General features: G+C 35.8%; 1 protein-coding gene and 1 long non-coding RNA gene across 5 annotated transcripts in view; one reads left to right on the top strand and one right to left on the bottom strand.

The window, feature by feature from the left end:
* Positions 1-7,925: 7,925 nt before the first annotated feature.
* On the bottom strand, positions 7,926-21,868 carry LOC129723751 (uncharacterized). Its single transcript, XR_008727809.1, has 4 exons — positions 21,772-21,868; positions 21,095-21,712; positions 8,808-9,067; positions 7,926-8,730 (listed from the first exon to the last, which is right to left on the bottom strand). It is a non-coding gene; the product is annotated as an uncharacterized LOC129723751 (long non-coding RNA).
* LOC129723742 (tyrosine-protein kinase receptor) overlaps positions 8,563-22,664 on the top strand; it is a 71,169-nt gene continuing 57,067 nt past the window's right edge. Inside the window, exon 1 of one of the 4 annotated variants that reach the window (XM_055678139.1) lies at positions 8,563-8,789. The gene's annotated coding sequence lies outside the window, so the exon portion shown is untranslated. The remainder of the gene's footprint in view (positions 8,790-22,664) is intronic. The other 3 variants (XM_055678140.1, XM_055678141.1, XM_055678138.1) reach the window with 3 other exon arrangements.

Consider the following 22,664-nt stretch of genomic DNA (forward strand, 5'->3'; position numbering starts at 1 on the left):
TTTCATTTCTCCATCCTCGACTTTTTTTAAAAGTCAAAAAAATTTTTTTTTGTACAGTGTATATTTTTTTATGGTGCATTTTTAATTCCCTACAACTCATTCTCAGACAGTTTTTCGATACAACCAACGGTTTCTGGGCTACAATGCTTCGAATAAAACCTATGCCAAAAGGCATACGCCCTTTTAGAATGTAACTCATGGGTGTAAAAAATCTCTCTATCGGTGAAAAATGCTCAGTTTGCTAAGCCAAATACGTGTGCAAAGTTTCATTCAAATCAAAAATGGTCGATATTCGACCATAGGTCATTGGACGCGATCTTGCTCTTAATCGTTATGTGCTCGAGCTCGGTAACCTTTTTGGGTTTCATAAGTCAATATTTCATAATTCACCTCAATCAATAGTGATAGAAATCAGTGACATATCAGAACTCGTTTGAAGGTAACTTTTACCAATATTAGTTTTTCTATGGTAATCTATGGGGCTCAATGGGGGAGGGGGTACTTATTTTTTCAACCCCTTACGTACCCAACGGGTTACCCGGGTACCCAAAAAATTAAAATTCTCGTAACTTTTGCAATTTCCATCCGATTTAGACTAGTTTTAGTACCAAAAGTTTCAGCACCTTATCTTCTCTCAAACAAGCGTCGGCGGTACCTTTGAGGATTTTTTCCATTCCTGAAAATCTGGTTCTCTGGGGATATGTTTTGAAACTGAGGAATTCTATGAATATTTAAACAGTATATTACAATTGTCAGTTCAACGTCCACAGAATTATTAAACAGCTTATTTTTATGATCTTGGGTAGTTTGGTGTTATGCCCTCAAAATGGTCCTCTCAGAACATACATCAGTGAGGCTTCTAGCAGCCATAGAAACAATGAAATAGAAGCAATATCTGTAATAAAATTCATGAATCGATTCTAGCGAGCCGTTTTTCACGATTTTAATATGATTTGGTAATTTATCTCGCAAACGGCCATTTCGACATAGACCTTCCTGGAACTGTTAGTGGTTGAAATAGCGATGAACAAAGACACACAGTGGGTAACAAAATCCATCAAATTACTTCATTTTCTTTCTCAATGCTAAGAGATGGCGCTGTAGCGGTAGTGGTAGTAAAATCGAAACTTCCATGAGCATTTAGCTTAATGACCGGAAAGACTGCTATTAGTTACCCTGTATTTATATTATTCTAACTTTCTAGTACTTTTTTCCTGTTGGGTACATTTTCCACTGCGCCCAGTTATTTGATGTATTGTGGCGGGCCCCGTTTGATGTAAGCCTCATCAGGGTGTCCTCCAACTATTTGATTGAGTAGTTTCCACTTGCTTGATTATAGGCATCGTCCCAATAAGGTATTATTATACGAATTAAATTCACTGCCTTATTTGGAGAAGTCATCAAGTCATTGCTTTCTCTTTTGTAAGAGTGCTTCGCAGTCACATAGTAAATGTTCCGAGGTTTCTCTATCTAAGTTACAGAAGCGACAGGCATCATTCTGCAACTTACCTATCTTCTTTAAGTAATATTTGCTTGAGCAGTGACCCGTCACATGGCCACTGAAGGTACAAAGATCTGTTTTTGAGATATTGAGTAGTTTTTGAGTTACTGTTTTGTTGGGTGATATAAACATCCTCGATTGTCGAGCCGTTTCATTGTTTTTCCAGATCTTATCTATTATTGATTTTTCTCACATCTTGAGTTTCATTTTGAGGGCACAATCTGAGATCCCACAAAATGGTTCTGGTCCTATGAATGGTTGTGTTGATCCATTTCTCGCCAACAGATCAGCTCTTTCGTTCCCTTCAATACCACAATGCCCAGGTACCTAAAATAGGTTCACTTTACTATTTCTAGCTGCCTGTTGTAGTATTTGAATACATTTTCAAACCAATTTTGAAGTACAGGAAGCGGATTTCAGTGCTTTTAGAGCAGCTTGACTATCCGAAAAAATACATATATTTGCATGTCTATAGTTGCGTCGTAAACAAACTATAGCGCATGCAATTATTGCTTGTCTTTATGCTTAAAACACAGCTGGCCATTCACACATCAGTATAGATATGTTGACTCCAGGACCTGTTACCCCAGCCCCAACTCTATTGTTAAGCCTGGAACCATCCGTGTAGAAATCTATTGAGCCAGGTTGAATACTAGGCCCTCCTGATTCCCATTCAGTACGACTTGGCTCAGTCACTTGGAATAGTCGATCAAAGTTATACTGCCTATCCATCCAGTCTTCCTGAGTTAGCAGTGCATTGATCTTGAAGTTTTTAAGAATACTAAGGTGTTCCCTAAGGTCTCCTTCAAAGAACTTTTTTGTCCTTTGTAGCCTTAGTGCGTTTTTCTTATGTCGTTTTCGTTTTGGCGGTGTAGCTACACTTTTTCCGGACTATACTTTGCAGCTTCAAATAAAACATTTTCAGTGTCGTTGCATTGGTATGCGTAATAATGGGATAGCTGTCAATTCGTTTCGTTTTGGTCATTATCGCATTCGTCATTTTGTCTCGTTTCCATTTCATATGTCCATCTCGCAAATGTGCTGAAAAAAAATTTACCTGACACTTTACCACGTGGAACGAGAACCAAAACAAACCAGTTTTGACACATACGTGTGAATGTGTTGGTAACTTCCTACAGTACACTCTGCTTTTTTCGGGTGTCGTCAGGGACAGAAAAAGTGTAGTCAGAGACAGAAAAAGGGTAGTCCAGAAAGTCGAATAAAACATTTACGGTGTCAAAAGTGTCGTTTGAGTTAAGCTACACCACGAAAACGAAAACGATATTAGCTTCCAATTGTACAAATAAATGCAATGGAAGTATACCTACTTAACATAGCATCTAATGCTTTCGAAGGCGTACTTCGAGTTGCTTCCGTGGTGGAAATCGTAGCAAATCTAGTACTTACTCGAGTTTTATGATAAAAATAGACTGCATACAGTAAAGGTAATTGCTAGAAAGTTAGAATAATATGAAAACAGGGTAACTAATAGCAGCGGTCATTAAGCAAAACGCTCGTGGAAATTTCGATTTTACTACATCTACCACTACAGCGCCATTTCAGCATAGAACATTTTTTCGTGAGTCCCGTTGTGCATTGTGCCGACAAGAGCTCCAAGGAAAACCGGTTCAAAAACGGCCGTTTTGTGGATATATCCATCTTTTTGTATATGCATATCACCAAAACACTCAAAACCATAAGAGGCCATCCACATACCACGTGGACAGCTTTGGGGGTGGATAATGTTAACGGTCGATACAATTTTTTTTAAATTTATATGGTCAGTTGTCCACGGAGTGGGAGGGGGGGGGGGTTCACGTGGTATGTGGATGGCCCCTAATAACGGCCTGTTAATTTTATGAACTTCAAACCGATTATTTTAAAATTCATAGAACTCCTCAGTTTTGGAATAAAGCCCAGAAAAACCTGGACGTTGCTGACGCTTCTATAAAAGTAGATAAGTTGCTGACTCTTTGAGTGCTAGATCTATCGAAAACGGATGAAAACTGGAAAAATTCCAAAAAATTAATCGCAGTGCAAGAATAAATCGTTTAATTGTCGGTCACGTAAGGGTGTTTCTTCTTTAGTTGAAACTCTCAGTTTAAAACTGTGGGGTCGAACCATGAACATTTGCAGGGTGAATCAGGATCAAAAAACAAGTATTGTATAATGAAATAAAGTTACAATCAGAGAATTTTTTTTGGAATAAAACGTTTCAATGTTCAAATGTAGATGAATTGATGTTTGGAATACTCTGTAGTTGGCAGTTGAATTTACATCTCTTATTAGCTTAATTATCAGAGCTAGCTGAAGAAGTTTTCATGAAAAAATCAAGGCTATGTACTAGAGATGGTCGGGTATGTGAAATTTGTTACCCGTACCCGACTCATCGAGATTTTTCAAACCCGTACCCGACCCGAACCCGAAGTCTGGTTTGTTTAAAATACCCGTACCCGACCCGAACCCGAAAAATATCTATTCCATCTACCCATACCCGACCCGTACCCGGGAGAAAAAAATGCCGAAATTGCCGGTACCCGACCCGTACCCGACCCGTCCTGGATTTTTATTCTATTTTATTTATTATTTTTTTTTTAAATACCTGGTTACCTTGCACATTTTATGCACTGATTGTCATATGTGGTTTCTCGAGATGATGGCCGGAGTTAGGCTAGACCCGAGTGTTCATGTGAACGAATGTTAATGAACCAGAGTTCCAGGCGATGTATTGATGCTCCTAGAATCCAGCGTAGCATCTGTCACTGAGAACGTCCGCTCGTCTGATGTTAAAAAATTTGATCATTTTTATTACGCAGTAAAATATCTATTAATAACTGTGTACGGAGAATTTGGGTTCCGTTAGTTACCTCATATTAGAATTGATCAGAGATTTCAATTATTAATTTTGTATACGCATACGTATGATTCATATAAACTGCTGAAAATTTTTATTATGTTAATTTACCCTACTAGCACAACACGGAGAATAATGAAAAATGCATGTCTGGTAGAGTTTAAATTATGCGACGAGTTTTATGTGCACATCGTAGCAATCAGGAATCTAAAATTCGGTATAACACAGATATTTCTGTACATGCGGTATTCCTGATCACAGTGCAAACCAAGACCTGGGAGGGAAAAACGAATACTACACTAAAAATTTATCGAAACAGATGACACGCACACTCGTCGTTTTTTGATAGCCTGTAACTATCTCCCTGCTGTAACCCGAGTATGACTCGAACATCACGAATACTAAATGTGCAAATTTGTATGCAAAACACAGATTTTCCCAGTCAGTTTCTTCAGATTTTCGAGTTTATTTATATTTACGTAGACTTGCACAGAGTTGCAATAATTTTACGTTTTCATACCTCACTATTTTGTGAAACGAAAATCAAGACTCAACCGTGATGAAGTGTATAGTTCGATACTGTTACCAAATGACTTTTTTTTTTGATACTCGAGTTATAATTATGTAGAAGGTCTACCGAAAAGAGTTTATTTGCAAACATTGCTTACACGTTTAAACAACAAAAGTGCTTTTAAAAAAATCGGCAAACTTTTGAAACTCGTAACTTACCAAAGGACAGAAATATTATGTTTCAGAATATATTGTTAATTTCATTGCTTGTGTGGATGTTATTTTTTTATTTTTAATTGTTTATTTATTTCGTCAAGCAAATGTAGACTAGATTAATATTTCATTACAGTTATTATTTATAGTGTTTACATGTTCTTGTTACGAGCTAAATATTTCTAGTGTATTTCAGACAGTTTTTAATTTGTTTTTTTTTTTTTTTTGAAACCGTTATGCCAATGGTTTTACAATGTAGATTGTACTGAAACAGCATTCGATTTATGGGACCATTTTTTGCATACAGTCGAATCCCTCTATTACGACAGTTAATATAGCGATAAATCTCTCTATAGCGACATTTTCAATGGTCCCTTCTGCTTTATATTCATAAAAATTCTTCGTTTTATTATGACAATTCTCTATAACGACGGTCCCTTGCGATGTCGCTATAAAGCGATTCAACTGTAATTAGTTCTGCATTGTTTTTCTGAAAAGTTTTCTCGTTCTAAGATGCCGTGAAGGTGTATAAAAGCTGAGTTGTGATAGTAATGCAGATGAGTCTATACGATTTGAAATAATGTCATTGACGAAGAATAGCGTTGCGAATTCGCGGCGTTCTTTAAGTGTTTGTAGACTAATGAGCATGCAACGTGCTTCATACGATGGCAGAGGAAATGCAGTCCAATTTAAGTTGCGAAGCGCGTAAAGAAGGAATTGTTTTCGGACTGATCCATATGAGATTACAATATTCTACAATAGGTCTAGAATATGTAATATACAATAGTTTGATAGTGTACGGGTCTTGAGAATTGTGGCTGAATCGTTTAGCAACGCCCAGCATACTATTTGCTTTACTTATGATGGAGTTATATTATCATAATAAGTATTTTTCGAATAAGTTCACGGTCAAGAAAAATGCAATCATTCTTCTATAGAAATCAATGATACCGTTACCGATGCAACTTCGTGCTGCTTCGTATCCGTTTCTCCCTCCCAGACCAAGACTATGCTAAAACACCTAGGCTAGAAAAGTTAATAATTAAATTCTCAAAATGCACGAAAATCTAATTACCCGTACCCGACCAGTTGAGAATTTTTCAAACCCGTACCCGACCCGAACCCGAAGCCTCGGCTTTTAAATTACCCGTACCCGACCCGAACCCGAAAAATATATTTTGACGCTACCCGAAACCCGACCCGAACCCGTCGGGTACGGGTCGGGTACGGGTATCGGGTAAAAATACCCGTACCCGACCATCTCTACTATGTACCGGTTAAAAACAGAAGCGCCTTGAAAATTTATTCTATTCAAAATCTCTAAATATTCAATGGTTTATCAATGATTGAAATAATAGCTCGAACTACGATCAGTTTTTGCGTAGTGCGAACCAAGATCAATCACCCTATGTCTCTACCTTAATCTGATGATTCATCATCATCATTATCATCGTGATGAATAACTAAATTTTCTATCTCACTTTCTGATTGATTGAGCACCCATCTTTCCACACCAAAATATGCGTTTTTACTATATGATTCAACGTATTTACTATATGATTATAATCGACATTTGAATCACTTTTCGAATAATCGCACGAAAACGGTAAAATAATACACTACACAGTAATAAAAATTTACATTACTTTAAATGCACATAAATGAAGCATTGAAAACCATGTAATATTCCGTGTGGCATTATATTCACATGCAAAGCAAATGAATATATTGTGAATTTGCATGCATATTCATATTCAAAGCTTTAAGTTTATATCAATTAACGTACAGATTTACATGGCCCAAAACGATTCTGTATTGTGCATTATTGACGGTGTGAAATTGTATATGTTTTTCATTTTATGTGCTAGAAATCGTTATGTGCTTTTATTTGTATTAGTTGTAAATTTCATTTTTTGGTACTGTGTATATATTTGGAGGAAAGCGGATTGGTTAAGACGCAGATAGTCTTTGAATAATCGTAATGATGCCATAACATAAATTTCATTCTCAATTAGAATGGAAAAGAAATTCTACAAAAAATATTCCTGTACTTTATTTCACGGATTCCACGAATAATGTTCACATTAAAACAGGATTTGAGTTTCTGATTGAGCAAAATCGCAAGTCAGACCGAAATTTTCCACCTGACACCCACGATCAAAACACAACGCTAGGATCACATATAGGTGGCGCCGCTGAACATACAAACAACAATTTTCGTGCTTTGAACTTTGAACATGTTAAATTAGTTTGTCAGTTAAATTAGTTGCTTGCACTTGGTTAAACGCAAAATGCAAAGCTTCGTGAAATTTTAAGTTTACTGTCGAATAGAAAGATTTTTGGCATTCTAGAAAAATAAGAAAAATCTTTCCATTCCAGTGTAACTGAAATACATCCATCAATTCATTCCCAGTGATCTGCCAAGCTTATGCTGTTTGGCAGTTGATCGCCTCGCTTTGGATTGCTAATAATGAGCGCGATCATTGACAAATTTACGGATCACATTCAAGTCATTCAGTGTAACTGAAATACATCCATCAATTCATTCCCAGTGATCTGCCAAGCTTATGCTGTTTGGCAGTTGATCGCCTCGCTTTGAATTGCTAATAATGAGCGCGATCATTGACAAATTTACGGATCACATTCAATCAATTCAGTGTTAACGAAGGCTCACTTTTCTTGATTTTGGTTGACATTCGTAATTTCGTAAATTAGTACGATCGGCAGCTTGCGGGTTCGCCTTACCGTGAGTGATATGTCAAAAATGTGGTAATAACTTTGCTCGATCTCTGCTTTGACTGTAAAAAATGGACGTGTCTTAGAGTTTCTAAATTATAAAAGCCTGTATTTCGGTTCATGAATTTACATAATACCAACGGTTTTCACCAAACAGTTTCGCAAAGATGACATCAATAAATACATCACATTCACCCAACCGCCATCCGGTAGGTGAATTACTCTCGCGATTCAACTCTCCTCAGCGTACTCTGTCCTCAGCTGTTCCACATTTCTAATTTAATTTATTTAGCTCCTTGCGCACATATCTCACACCAAAATCCCAAACCCAAACCAGCAGCATCGCATATTAATTTCCCCGTTTCCCCCATTCCCTGTACATCACCGTCTTCGGCTGCGGCTGCGGTTTGTTTTGATCCTACCCCGATCGACCGCCAGCACGTACCTAGCCATAGGTATATCACTGTTCGCAAACAGCTTGTGGAATTGTGTACATAATCCGAAGCTAGTATGGAACATTTTCAATCATCGTTGAACTGACTTACGGATGCAGGGCAGCACTCAGTCCCGAGGTATGGTTAGTTCGGTTAGATATCTGGCGCCTCCATTCAGCTTCAGCGATCATGCTTACGCCCCTCAACTGTTCATTCTCTCTGCTCTGCATTACATACTTTAGTAGTGGTCGTCTGTCATCCTTACGTCTTGCGCGATGTGTCGTTTACATGCGGCAACGGCCTCGGTTTCAGTCTTGATCGGGATCGTGCCAGTGAAAGGTGTTGTGAATTCTGGTCGCTTACGAGGAATCTTTAACGCAGAGCTGATCGTGCGCGTTGAACATTTGTGGGTGGATTTGCGTGCTCTCATCGTGAGTGCGCTCCTAGAAGGTCGTTCGCGGGTGAAATTTTTTTCCACTAGTCTGTAAAACAAAAAACATTAGTCTACGGAGAAAAAAAAACGCCAGAGGCGATTTAAGCGGTAATTGGCGATCACTACCGATCAGTTACAAATCGACGACAAGACAAAGCTGTAACACCGGAAGTGGCACAAGTGGAATATCAAATGAGCGACATCTGTTTCTGTTTCTCCTTTCCTCTCGACGATGGAATCTGTTTTTTTTATCTTTCGTGTGACGGTTAATTGCGTTGAACCAGAACAGCAGCACGGCTCCACTAGCCGGTCACAATGGGAACACGTGCGTTCCCGATGTTACGAATGCGTGTTGTACTACCCGTTCAAGTGAATTGAGGAACTAGCTAAGAAAAAAAAAAACAGTGAGTGAAATGACAAGCCGCGAAGCATACCGAGGGAAGAAAGCGACAATCAAGATTTCATCATAAATCTTAATCGTAGCAGGTCACTTGAGCGCGCGCGTCTCCCGATTTGCGAATGACGTTCTTGGCAAGCGTCGCGGCGTCACTACTGTTAGACGGTTTGTGTTGTCTGGTCCCTTGGGACGACGATATACAGTGAGTGATACATGAATGGGACATCATCCTACGCGATAGATAGAGGAAAAAAATACAGCAGAATTGTTTCCATTTCATGGGACATATTTCATATGTCGCAAAATTGCTGTAGAAGTTTTGCGGCAGCTTAGTAAGAAAACTGTTTGTTTATTTTTCTTCGATTGACCTACGAGTGATGAGGTTGACATGCCGAGAGATTTAATCTAAATATGAGCGATTTTATTTTTTATGTCTCTCATATTCAGATTTTTTTATAGTCTTTGCTGCTAATGTGGCTTAGTTTAGTACAATTAGTTGGGATTTTTCCAGTTGTGTATTTTTTCTAAACAAAGTATTCGGGTTGTATAATATGTTGGAAAACATTATTCATAGAACATACACTTACTGGTGTTCAGAATAAAGGTTTGCAGTTAAAATCGAAAAAAAAAACAATGTTAATAGCCAGTTTATCCAAAAACGTCTAAAATCAAAATGAATTTTTACGATTTGATTGGACTTTACTATCAGGAATGGATAATTGTGAACCTAAATCGGGTAAAATAAAATAGAATATGCATGTATAAATAAATCCTTGCAATATGTAACGAAAATATGAAAAATAAATCACAGAAAGGTTGAAACAATTGTCACTACACAAAAGAAAATCTCGGGAATTTTTTTTTTCTATTGTGCTAACTGAGATATGTTAAATCTAGTAATTTAGGAATAAATAGATTTCATTTGTTAGACATTGTAATGCACTGTTTATCAGTAACCTAACAATTTCCCTTTATTCCTGAAAATTAACAATCATTATTTGGAAAATCTTTGAGCAAATTTTCACATAACATAGGCTTGATTTGATCTTCATCAATCTAGTTTTCGAGTTCAGAATTTTTTTTGGAAGGAAATTATTTTGACCATAGCTGAAAACAATCTTTCAAAAATTCAATGTCATAGTAGTAACACAGAACTATAAATTGAGGTTTCACGATTTTCTAACTTTTCAGTTGATTTCCATCTTTTTATTTTTGATATAGCATTGTTCTGACAAAGAACAAAACCAAAATAACACAAACAATCCATCATTGAAATCCGTTACGTTAATATCGAGTTAAATCGCCTTATAATGATCACAACCAATTTAATTTTTTTTAAATAGAGAGGTTCATAAGCCATCAGTGATTCATTTGTCTGGGTGGACTTTTTGTCCAGCTGTTGATTCCAAAAAAAAAATAACAATCAGAGATCGCGCAGTTTTGTAAGAACATTTACATAATAGGTACCAAAATTGATGTTTGATTTTGTACGCTATGGATGCAAACTGCCATGGAAAATGATATTATACGAGCTTTTCGGATTCAAAATCTGGAAACAACATAATTTGTTCAAATTTTATCCCGGTGGAGGAGAACTGCAAAGAAAAAGTTATAAAATTGTGGTACTAAAAGATTTCATTCAACAAATAGTAACCTGTGATTTGCTTTTTCTTTGCAGGTTGAGAACAATAAAAAATTTGAACTACGGTTTTTTAGGTTATGTTCATCAACTATTTTTTTTAACTATTTTTAAAAAAGAAAGCAAAAAAGTATGCAGTTTTTCCATTGTAAAAATTTATGTATTTTTTTTTAAAGTTTTATTGAGTTATATAGGTAAAACGCAAATCCCACAGTTAATACCTACAGCGTACAAGTTTTCCAAAATAAGTACATCCTTTGATGGTTAAACCCATCAAAAGAAATATATTTTTGAAAATTGTGCATTATTTTTCTGATTCCAGTATTTCAGTGATTTTTTTTATTTGCCTAAAAATTTTTTTATTTGCCTAAAAATTTTTTATCATTCTTTATATGTCACTGTTTTCTTAATTTATGCCAAACAAATTTCCGTGACTTCAATCCAAAAATTTTCGAAAAAAATTGTAGGAGGTTATATCCAAGACACGACCGCATAACTGTCGTGAAACAAATGCATTGTTGAGAGTATTGCTTCAATGACTCATAAAGTATACTATTGCTTGCTCAAACCAAGAAACTCTGAGGAGTTCAACAAAAAAATGTCCCAGTTTCATTATTTGTTTCAAATTATCATTTTTGATTTGGCTGAAACTTTGCATGGACTTTTCTATAGGCAAAAGATGCCATTTTGTGCTATTGGTTGAATGTTTTGGAACACGACTCATTTTTGAGAAGCTATTGAAAAATGCTATTTTGGGAAGCTATTGATGATTACAAATATTTTTAGGGCCAAAATGGTTTGTTCGATCGGTGTGACGTCTTCGGCAAAGTTGTCGATAGTAATTTGTCTTTCCGAACAAAATATACACTCCAAAAAAAATTTTTTTTCAGAAAAAAAGTTAAAAGAAAAATTTAATATCTAAAAAAGCTCATATTTTAAAAATTTAATTCATTTAATCTACAGAAGATTACTTAAGCAATGCAACCGGTCTGATCATGGGAAAATCAGCAAAAAAAGTTTTTTGTTTTTTTTTTCACAGGATACATTTTTTTATGGAAGGACAAAATTATTATCTTCAACTTTGCCAAAAAGACTATGCCAATCAAACAAGCCGTTTTGACTGTAAAAATATTTTTGATTCCCCATAGAGTGCTTTATGGAAATTTAAAATATTTCTACCGGCAAAACGGTTTGAATGATTGGCAAAGTGTCTTCGGCAAAGTAATAGATATCAATTTTGTCCTTAAAAAAAAAGTCCCTGAAAAAAAATTTCAAAAAAATTGTTTTTTTCGAAAAATCATGACTTTTTTCCTTGATTTCTCCATAATCGGACCGATTGCATTGTTTAGGTGATCTTTTGTAGTTTTGAAAAGAAAATTAAATTTTAAAATAATTAATATTTAATTTGCTTTTAACATTTAAAAAAATATTTTTTAGAGTGTACATTTTTTTCGAAAAGACAACTTTGTCTAAGACGTCATACCGATCAAACAAACCGTTTTGGCCCTAAAAATATTTGTTATCATCAATTCCTTCCCAAAATAGCATTTTTCAATAGCTTCTCAAAAATGTGTCGTGTTCCAAAAAATTCAACCAATAGCACAAAATGGTATCTTTTGCTTATAGAAACGTCTATGCAAAGTTTCAGCCAAATCAAAAATGTTCGATTAAATTGATAAGTGATTTTTTTAAGCCGAAAGCAAATTCGGAAAGCCAGCTAATACGCCGCAATCCGCTAAGGCTACAGTCACAACCTGCTATGTTACTTTTAATTTAGGACCATCCATCCATCTCACCTTTCGTTAAAAGAATTTACAGTCGAATCCCTTTATAGCGACATCGCAAGGGACTGTCGTTATAGCGAAATGTCGCAATAATACGAAGAATGTTTGCATATGTAGAACAGAAGATACCGTTGAGAATGTCGTTATAGAGAGATTCGACTGCACTATTGTCGCAATAAAGAATGACAAGTATTAGTTTTGGTATGCCGTTATAGAGGAAGGTCGTGATAGCGAAATGTCGCAACAAAACGAAGAATTTTAGTACAAAACAGAAGAGACTGTTGAGAATGTCGCTATAGCGAGATTTGTCACTATAAAAAGTGTCGTTATGGAGGGATTCGACTGTAATTAGTTTGACCAGAAGGGTGCACTGAAATAAACTCCGCCTTTTTGGTAAGTTTCACTACATTTTTTGCTCTTCTTTAGAGGGAATATTCCAGAATTCGCATTTAATTTTTGTAACCAATGGAAAAAGACCGATGGTGCTCTCACACACGAAACTATATAACCGTGTTGCGGCTTGGAACGTCAAACGGCTTCTTTTATTCGCCGTTGCATGAGAGGCTGGGAGACAACGAAATTCTGTTCATGCTGATTGATGAATCGAGTTCAAATTATTGCTGTGAAGTCTAACTAACCGTCTTTGTTGAGGCGCTCTAACATTTTAAATAAAGTGTATTATATTTGAATTTTCGTGCAAACAAGTTTTGTTGGAAGTCTATCGGTTTTAAATTTGCACATAAAAATACGATATTACTGATTGAACGGAATAAGAAAGCATTTACTTCCAAAGTCTAGCGCTCGAGACCTTTCGAAAAAAAGATTATTGTTTAATAACTTGTTTATTCGCTATGAGAAGGGAAGTTTGCTGTTTCAAATCGGATGTGCTGATCCAAACCTTTGTACTGTCAACAACATTTTTCTGCATTTGGGCGGATGCGTGTATAATTTTCCAATCGATTGCTGCAAGAATGAAGAAAATCGGTTTGAAACAAACCGACCTGTACACATTTAAAAAAAGAGAAATCCCCTTTTCGGAAATAGATTTTCAATTCACACCCCTATGTGATAGGCTAAAGAGAAACGTAGTTCTACGTCAAAAAATAAAAATCAGAGGATTGGAACGGAAGGAAAAACTATTTAACAAACTTCAACAGTCAGATTGCAAGCTGCATTGCTAGGGCAAATCAGTAAAGCAATAACACAACTCTTGCAATGCATTGCTTGGTTGCCCTGAGAAGTACAGTTTGTTGTTTGATTACATCGTCCACTAGTAGAAGGATTTGTTTGAGCCGAAAGTAGACTCTTATAACGCCCGAAAAGTGTATACCCGGTTCAATTAGGACGCATTTCGTACCAATTCGACTGAGGGCTGGCAGACCCCTTTCAGACTTCAATGAAAATTTCTGGGTGTGTAAGCAAGGTCTTACTTAACTAAGCATATTTTCATTTTTTTAAATTTATCCAGGCTAACATTTAAAAAGGTCGGAATTTTTGCTATCTCTTTTTTAAAAATCGATATAAGGCGTCGTACACAAATTACGTAACGCATGAAGGGGGGGGGAGGGTGGTTGAGTCTGAGTTACTTATCGTTACGTAGGGGGGAGGGGGAGTAGTAGAGACAGTTACGTAACTGTGATGTTTGCCTGAAATTGAAAATTTGGAGGGGGGTCAGGCTGTTGAGAGCTACGTAATTAAAGAGGGGGGAGTCATATCGAACGTTACCTATTGTTACATAGGGGGGGGGGGGGAGGGGGTCTGAAATCTAGATGTTTAGCGCTACGTAATTTGTGTCAATTTGTTCAAGATAGGTGTGTAAAGTATCATGTCTTATGTTTGATTTTGACATTTGCTCTTCAGTTGTGAAAATGGCGTTGAAGTAAGAGAAGCAACGCATCAAAATTTTTCTCGCGCGTCGCTTAAAACCGAACTACTCGCACGTCAAGTTGGCAAAACTGTTGATTGTGGGCAAATCAACATCAACGTAATAAAAGTGTTTCGAGAACGTTTGACGACTGCCAGGAAGACAAAATCGAGGGAAAATCGAAGTCCGTGGGGCGCAAAAACGCAGTAGTTTCAAGCAGAATACCTTTCCGTCCGAGGAACAAGCTGGTAGTGTCGTCTACAACTGTGAATTGAACTAAAACACGAGCCAGACTGGCGACTTACAAAAAGCTGTACGAAAAGATGCTGACAAAGTTTGATTGTTTGGTACAGGATGATGAAACTTACGTCAAGGCGCACTTTAAACAGCTTCCTTGACAGAAATATTATACGGCAACTGGAAGAGAAAAGGTGGCAGAGGCAGAGATTTTCAAACACATTAAGCTGTCGAAGTTTTCAAAGAAATATTTCGTGTGTCAGGCCATCTAATTAGAAGAGCAACATTTTCATCGCGAAAGGCTCCGTCAACCAGGAAATTTATGTGCAGAAGTGCCTAAAAAAACGTCTGTTGCTTTCCCCCAAGCAGCACAGTTATCTCGTTCTGTTTTAGACGAATTTGTCATCTTGCTATTACGGAAAAACGTCATAGAGTAGTATGCCGTGAACAACGTCCAAGTGGTACCAAAGCACATTATCCTCCCAACACACCAGAGCTCCGCCCTATAGAAATATACTGGGCTATCGTCAAAAAGACACAGCTGTCAACGACTTCAAAGCTAACTGGCGTTCTGCGGCGAATAAAGTGACCAAAAAGGATGAACCAAACATGGTGGAAAGAGTGAAGAGAAAGGTCCGGCAATTTGTATTCGCTATTAACCTTTTATCGCTCATAAGGAATCACGCACAGAATCAACCAAACGAAAAAGAACTCATATACACTTTTTGTTAAAAATAAATAGTCGTAAAAATTCCAAGAAATAATGACAGTATAGTTGGTACTAACCGATAAAGAGTTAAGGAAGCTTGAGCTAAAATTTTCTTTTACTCTGTGCAAATTGAACTTGAGAGAAACATTTTTAATTTTTCAATAAAGAATATTTACACGTATTTATGTTTGACCAATTTTTGACCGTCTTGACCATGATATTAAAAAAAAAAGAAATTGGGATCCTACACGGAAAACCTGAATTAATCCACCTAGTGGTGCTGAAACCTTTGTTATATAACTACCTATTACTTTATACTTATTAGACCAGTAAACCACAAATCGTATACCAACGTAAGTCCAATTTCAATAAAGAATAAAAAGAGTTTAAAGGATAGTTTTCAGAGGGTGAACCAAACACGATCTTTGAATTAAAGCTTGACGTGGGTTTCGCAAATATTATGGATGTTGTCACTGGAGTATATGAGTGTTATTTTTTCGATCACAAACCAATTTTTAAATGCTAGCTAGAAGCAACTCAAATTTTTTCTTGAAATAATCGAACGTGAGGAAACAGTAACAGATAACAATGATACTGATTTCATACTAGAACAGCAAATATGTATGTTAGCTTAATGCAGTTTTTTTTAAATCCCCATAAACAAGGTTTGGATATTACTTTAGCTTTATTTTTCCCAGTCCGCACAAATGGCATGTTGGTGACCTTTAAAAGAAAATTCATATTCGTACAAAGAATATTTTTTGTAAATGGTCAGGGATGCTGAAAAAGCGTCCAAAAGGCGGGGCTTAGAGCCTTATACAAACTTTTGGTAATTGTCACGAAGGGGTTTGTTAGAATGTTCTGCTTTTTCGTATTAACAACTTGGCGATGTTTATAGGAGAAACCAGAAACGTCTCCTTTGTTTGGAATTCTCACCGCGAGTCGTATTTTTATCAATACATGCGTGAATATTTTTCGTGACATAGTTCTAGAATAAAATATTTCATTCGTGACCAAATTCCATCACTAATTTAGATTCTTTTTATTTCGCTGATGGAAATAAGAAATGACTGAATGTGTTCATATGAGTGATAAGTTGGAATTGCGTTAAATGCCAAAAGTGTTTTTCAAATACAATTCCATTTTTATGGTGAAAGTATATCGCCCCTCAAATTTTTTATGCGCTTTCAGAAAAATAAGGTTTTAAATAATATTCGGAATATTTTAAATATTTCAGAAACACAAAAATATTACATTCATTTCTCTTTTTAATCATATGTCTGTATGAACTTTACGGGGAAAAAGTATAATTAATATTATGCTATATTTTTACTATATATAACTATAAAAACTATAAAAAACTATAACTATATATTTTTGGTGATCTTCATAGAAAAAGATTTTTTTCAATAATGATCATAGACTATTTCATGACGATCAATTGATACGGAGACTCTTGTGAGACAATACTAATCGAACGTTGGATGGAGGGAATATGTTATATTGAAGTAATGTTTTCTTTGATATTTGATCGAAAAGAGAAAATTTCATAAATGTGACGATGTTAATAAGATATATTTTTTTCAAAAGTTTCACATATTCTAAAACAACAGTTGACATATATTTCCTGATAAAAGTCACGGTGATCAAACAGTGATATTTGTCGGTCAAAGCTTGATGCTTACTTTTCCTGATACCAGCTCTAACCAAAAGAGATGATTACTAAAATCACTGTGACAATGCTAATAACTTATAAGTTTTTCAAAAGGTCACACCATCTTACAAACAAAACTGTTGTTGTATATTTCCTCTCGAATGTCACAGTGGCTATCTGGGAAAACTATTTCTCTGGATAAAATGCCTTTTGTTCTTCAAATTATTACCGTGACTACTTAATGTTAAAAATACCCTTGCTTCCAAAGTAAAGTAATTTGGTCTGTGATTCTTTAGAGAGAAACTTGAAAATTCTATTTCAATTGTCACAGAGACAACAATTGAAAAAGTTAGTTTTTTAATGAAAACTTTAGTGACTCTTGTGAGAAAATTCGCAAAAGTTTCTCTATGAAAAGTAATAGTTACTCAATTACAAAAGTTGTTGCCCCATTTTTTTCTAAAACGTTTGGGGGACAATATTGAGACCAAAACCTTATTTTATTTGTGACTCTCGTGCGGATATGGTTAGAAATTGCAGGACCTTGATTTATGAATCAGCATCTTATATTTTTTACGAATTGAAGCAAATTTATAAAAACCTGTTTTCGAAAAATTATAGTTCAGAACTATACAGAAAAAAAAACTATTCATGAAAGTTGTCAATTTAGTTCTATCTCGAATGCATTATCTGAAAATGAAGGTTTTGTACGACATTTGTGAATTTTGGATTTTCAGAGTGTAGTCGAGAACATTATTGTTTTTGAAGGCCTAGGCTCTATGAAAAAATCCGTAACAAAGACTTTTTAAGTCTTGCTGCGATAACGGGAAGTGGAATAACATGGATACTCTGTCCGCACTAAGTCTTAAATTAGAAAGCAATATTTATATCTTACATGAGCATATTGTATCATTCATAGAGATAAGTGACTTTTCACCCGCGCACACTAGTAAACGTGTATAGCCATGTAAAGTTGCTTCAGTTTCATCCAAACTGTGAATCATCGCATCTCGATGTTCACAATTTCTCAAAACTTTTTCCTTATTTTGCCAATTACGTTCACTATCAACTGTAGATTCCTGGTCACGAGTAAAAAGTATATTCAGAACTGAATTTGAAACTTAGAATAAGTGTTCAACTAAGAAGTTGTTCCAGCTGTTTAAAATGTGACATTGCAAACGGGTGGCACTAACATATTCGTACGTAAATAGGTCTGTACATTTTTGGTAAAGCTCATTTTATAGGATATTTTGAAATTCTGCATCGCTAATTGTGTTACATTTGAACACTGTGAGATCAGATTTTGCTACAATGTTTCGCTGTAGCTGTAGAAGATTCTTATTCTTAAATCTGGGTTCAACGTACAATTTAATATATATATATTTTAAAGAAAGTGAGGACGGAAGCTTCACAAGGCAGAAAAGGAGCTAAGTGAGCATTACGGTTTCCTCCAAAATCTAATTCAAATTTTTAAGAAAATGCTAAAGGGTATTTTTCTTACACCAATAAAGACGCACTACGAAGAGTGTAAAAATTATGCAAAGTTGTCGGAGATTGTTTTTTCTTTTGAGAAATAAATAGTGATACGAAAAAAAAAGACATAGAGGGATAGAGAAGAAGAGAGAGTAGGGAGAGAGAGAGATGAATTATCCAAAAAGTAAAATATCCCATGTCTGAAATATACTTCGGTCAAATTTTTACAGTTCAAGCTACACTTAGTATCATTTTTAAAGAGCTCTAGGGCGTTCATTTAAGCATGCGAACATTAAAATCGGAATATGCGTTCTGTAAAATGAGCGCTTATCTTGTAATTTTTTTGTTTCGATTTTAATATACTATACATATAAACAACATATTTTCACATACATACATACATACAGGCACACATTCACATACATACAGAAATTGTTCAGTTCGTCGATCTGAGTAGATTGGTGTATAACACATGGCTCTCCTTGCCATTCATTTTGCCTTAAAAGTTAAATATCTTATGTAAAAAATACTCTTTGATCAATATTTTAAAATCTAAGCCACTAATCAAAAATCCAATCGGTAGCATTCTGGGGGAGCACAGTAGCTTTCGTTTGCGTATAAGATCATTAAAATCGGATATTGCATTCTGTAAGAAAGGTGCGTTAGTATTTTGCGACACATACATACAGACAACATACATACACACACACATACACACATACACACATACACACACACATACACACGAACAGACATTGCTCAGTTCGTCGAGCTGAGTCGAATGGTGTATACGATTCGGCCCTCCGGATCATGGATCAATTTTGCGTTTTTCGACCGATTTTATAAGCTTTGTGTAGTATAACAAAGGTAAAAATATATGAATACACATCAGCTCTGATTGGTCTAAATCTGTGTTTCAACAAGGCTTGACTATTTTTTAATGGTACAATGGTTTGCATAATTAGATTACAATTTTCTGCATTTCGGCGGATGCGCAGCTAATTTTCCAATCGATTGCTGCAAAATCGAAAGAGATCCGTTGGAAACTAACCGAGTGATATGGTTTTCATTTTACACCCCTATAGATCTCCTTTAAAGACGTAGTTCTACGTCAAAAAATTAAGCTCTTAAATCAATTTTTTTCGACCTTCCTTCTTCTTTATAAATTTCCGGCTGCCCTCACGACGCAGATTTCGAAGGTCTTCGACAATCATCAATGTTTGACATTTTGATTTCTCAAAGTCCAAACAGGCTCAACTATCGCTTTTGAAGAAATCTCTCGTGAAAGGGCGCGAGGAGCGATGTTACATATATCAATCTTTTTTTACTAAGAGAGGCTTGTTAGTAGCTTAAGTATTTATAATAATTATTAGTAAATAATAATTTTGTGTGGCTTATCAAAAATGGTGAATTCTCAACACTGTTAGAAATTTGTTATTTTAATTATTAGGATTTGTTTGCTTTTGCAATTAGAACTTATCATTCGTAGGGATTTCATCCAACTTGTCAAAAAATAATCCTGCAACTAACTTAATTGCTAACTTATTGGCTATAAAGATAGGTTTTCGGTGAATATTGGTAGCAATTTTATTCTTTTATTATGGGAATTTCATGCCACGTGATGCTCTTCAATCATTCATTGAAGTTAATAGCTATGAACGAAATGGCAAAGAAGGAGTGTAAACGCTTATTTTCTCCCATTCACGCTTACAGAGGATTTCATGACGTTTATAGTTCCGTAATCCTGTGAAAATGTTTGTGATTTTGATAGACAGGCACGCATTCGGAGTTAGTTCCTCTAGCACGCAAGTGAATAAGTAGTTTTTTTATTAGCCCTGAACATTGGAAAAGTTAACATTTTTTAAATCTTAGTTTCTAAACATTTACATCTAAACATATTTAAAACTAAATATAATATATCTTCAGGAACACAATTAATTTCAAAACCTCTTTTTTTGGTTTCTATTTGATCGCTATTTAACTAAATGACAGATGTTATTACTATTATTTTACTTCGAGTCTGCTACTAGCCTTGTGTTGTAAGATAATAGTTTGTTATGAAGCAGTCCAGAAAAAATAATCTGCAAAAAAAACTTTCACGATAAACTAGGATGACGAATTGAAAAACCCATCATGATGAATAATGAATAATTTCCAGTTTTTTAAATTATAATTTTAAAATAAAGACCATAAAGTCTTTACAAATTTCTAAAATGTAAATTTGAAAAGTTTATTCACCTATTTTACTATCATTCTCCAAAGATTTTTGAATCAATATATACAAGAAATTTTAAACTTTTGGTTTTAGGCTCCAATTTTTAGTGGCTTTTGATAAAAATCAACGTGAATTTTGGTGGAAAAAACTCGGCATTTCTATTTTTGCGTGGCTGAAATTGTTACACAGCAAATTCATATATTCACTCAGTTTTTATGAAGTGCAATCATCAAAATTCAACACCAATATATCTCATTTATGATAAGCTCAACTTTAAAAAATTTAAATTAATAATTAAATTTATGACGGTTAACCATCAGAGAACCTGGTTAAGCAATTTGAACAAAAAAATGCTCTGGTTAAGTGAGTTATACAACGCAACTTCTATTACAAACTTGTTCAATTTCATCGGAGTACATCAATCACACTTAAAATCAGCATTACCTTCGCTCTGGATCGTCTTCTCTGCAACAGAGAGCGTTACTAGTGCAGCTGCAACGTGTGGCGGCATTTTACATCTGTTTTCCAAGAGATTCAATTATTAATTAAATTTTCGTTTGATAAACAGAGCGTTCACTAAAATCTCGCTTGTGCCTATTTGAACTTCTACAGAGCGTCCCGCTTTAGACGATCACTTTGACTGGCTTTGATCGTCTCACTTCGCGAGGGTGGATGTCTCCCATGGCTGTTCTGTGGTCTGGCTTCGTGACCGTCTGGTTTTGACAGTGCATAAAAGACGACGAATAATCTTTTCCTCTGATGGTTTCAAATCACTGTGTTCACCAGCCTCTGGCCTGGCCAAACCAGTCAGGCAATAAATCATCTCTGATTGTGATTCCTCGTCTCGATGGTTGATCGTTGTGAGATTTCCTTGAACAGACTGACTGAGTTGAGCTGATGAAGATTGCGGCGACTAGCTGGCTGGGCTGAGAATCTGTACGCTGCGTTGATTTAATTTAATGTTCCAAGACGAACGGTCCACCGAGCGAGCGAAGTGAAACCTAAATTGGCCGGGATTGCTTTTGGCAACAAATCGCGCTTGTGTTGTTTTATTTACTTATTCTTAGGTAAAGAAAAATAATGTTCAAAAATCGGTCTTCATTAGGAATTTTGTGTACTACCATGTGCCCGCCAACGGACTGTAAACATTTTCGCCACAATCCATCATGCGTCTCCGCTAGATAAATATGCGAAGAAAGACACTCGGTAAAACTTCACCATCCCGTCGTTCTAATTTCCTTTTAAATATTCCATATTTAAACCCCACCATACCGAGCTGACAGAGGTGTTAGGAATGGCGTGTGTGTGATGAGTTGTGTGGTGTGGTGTACCAGCATCCAAAGTTCGCAAACAGTTGGATGATCGCTAATTGAATTAGAGCACATTTTTATCGCCGCTTTCTCCCACTTAATTCCAGTCAAGCAAAACCATACGCGCGCGGCGGATTTTACGACTTAACTCTCGCGCCGAGTGACGCTCGTTTTTGCTTCGAGTGTCGAACGAGAGTGCGATGACGACAACAACAGCACGGTGTGTAGTAAATATCCTACTGCCACACGGTGGAACCAATCTGGGTAGAGACGGTCAGAACCCAATGGCGTTGCCAATAAATATATTTATTATCACTTGCTAGTCTAAAGATGAAGTTTTTCATTGAACTTAAAAGAGAAAACCGCGAAACAGTTATTTGCCACTATTTTTCAAGAAATTTGTATGACATTTACTGACTATGACTTTTCTACACATTTCTCAGAACTTGTTATAGACATCAATGTCAGCTAAATATTTATAAACGCCTGAACCGAGTGTATATTGATGATTTGAAATATTTTTTGGCCAAAACGTTGTTTTATCAGTATAGTGTCTTTAGCAAAGTTATAGATCAAGATACCCACTATTGAAATATTCGGATAAGAATTTTATCCGTCCGCTTTTCATGATGCTCCCACTGTGCACCATCAGCCTGCCAGCGGGTGGCGTATTATTGGAGGGGAGCCAACATCAGTACACACGT

Source organism: Wyeomyia smithii, chromosome 2, assembly GCF_029784165.1.
Source record: "Wyeomyia smithii strain HCP4-BCI-WySm-NY-G18 chromosome 2, ASM2978416v1, whole genome shotgun sequence".
Taxonomy (NCBI): domain Eukaryota; kingdom Metazoa; phylum Arthropoda; class Insecta; order Diptera; family Culicidae; genus Wyeomyia; species Wyeomyia smithii.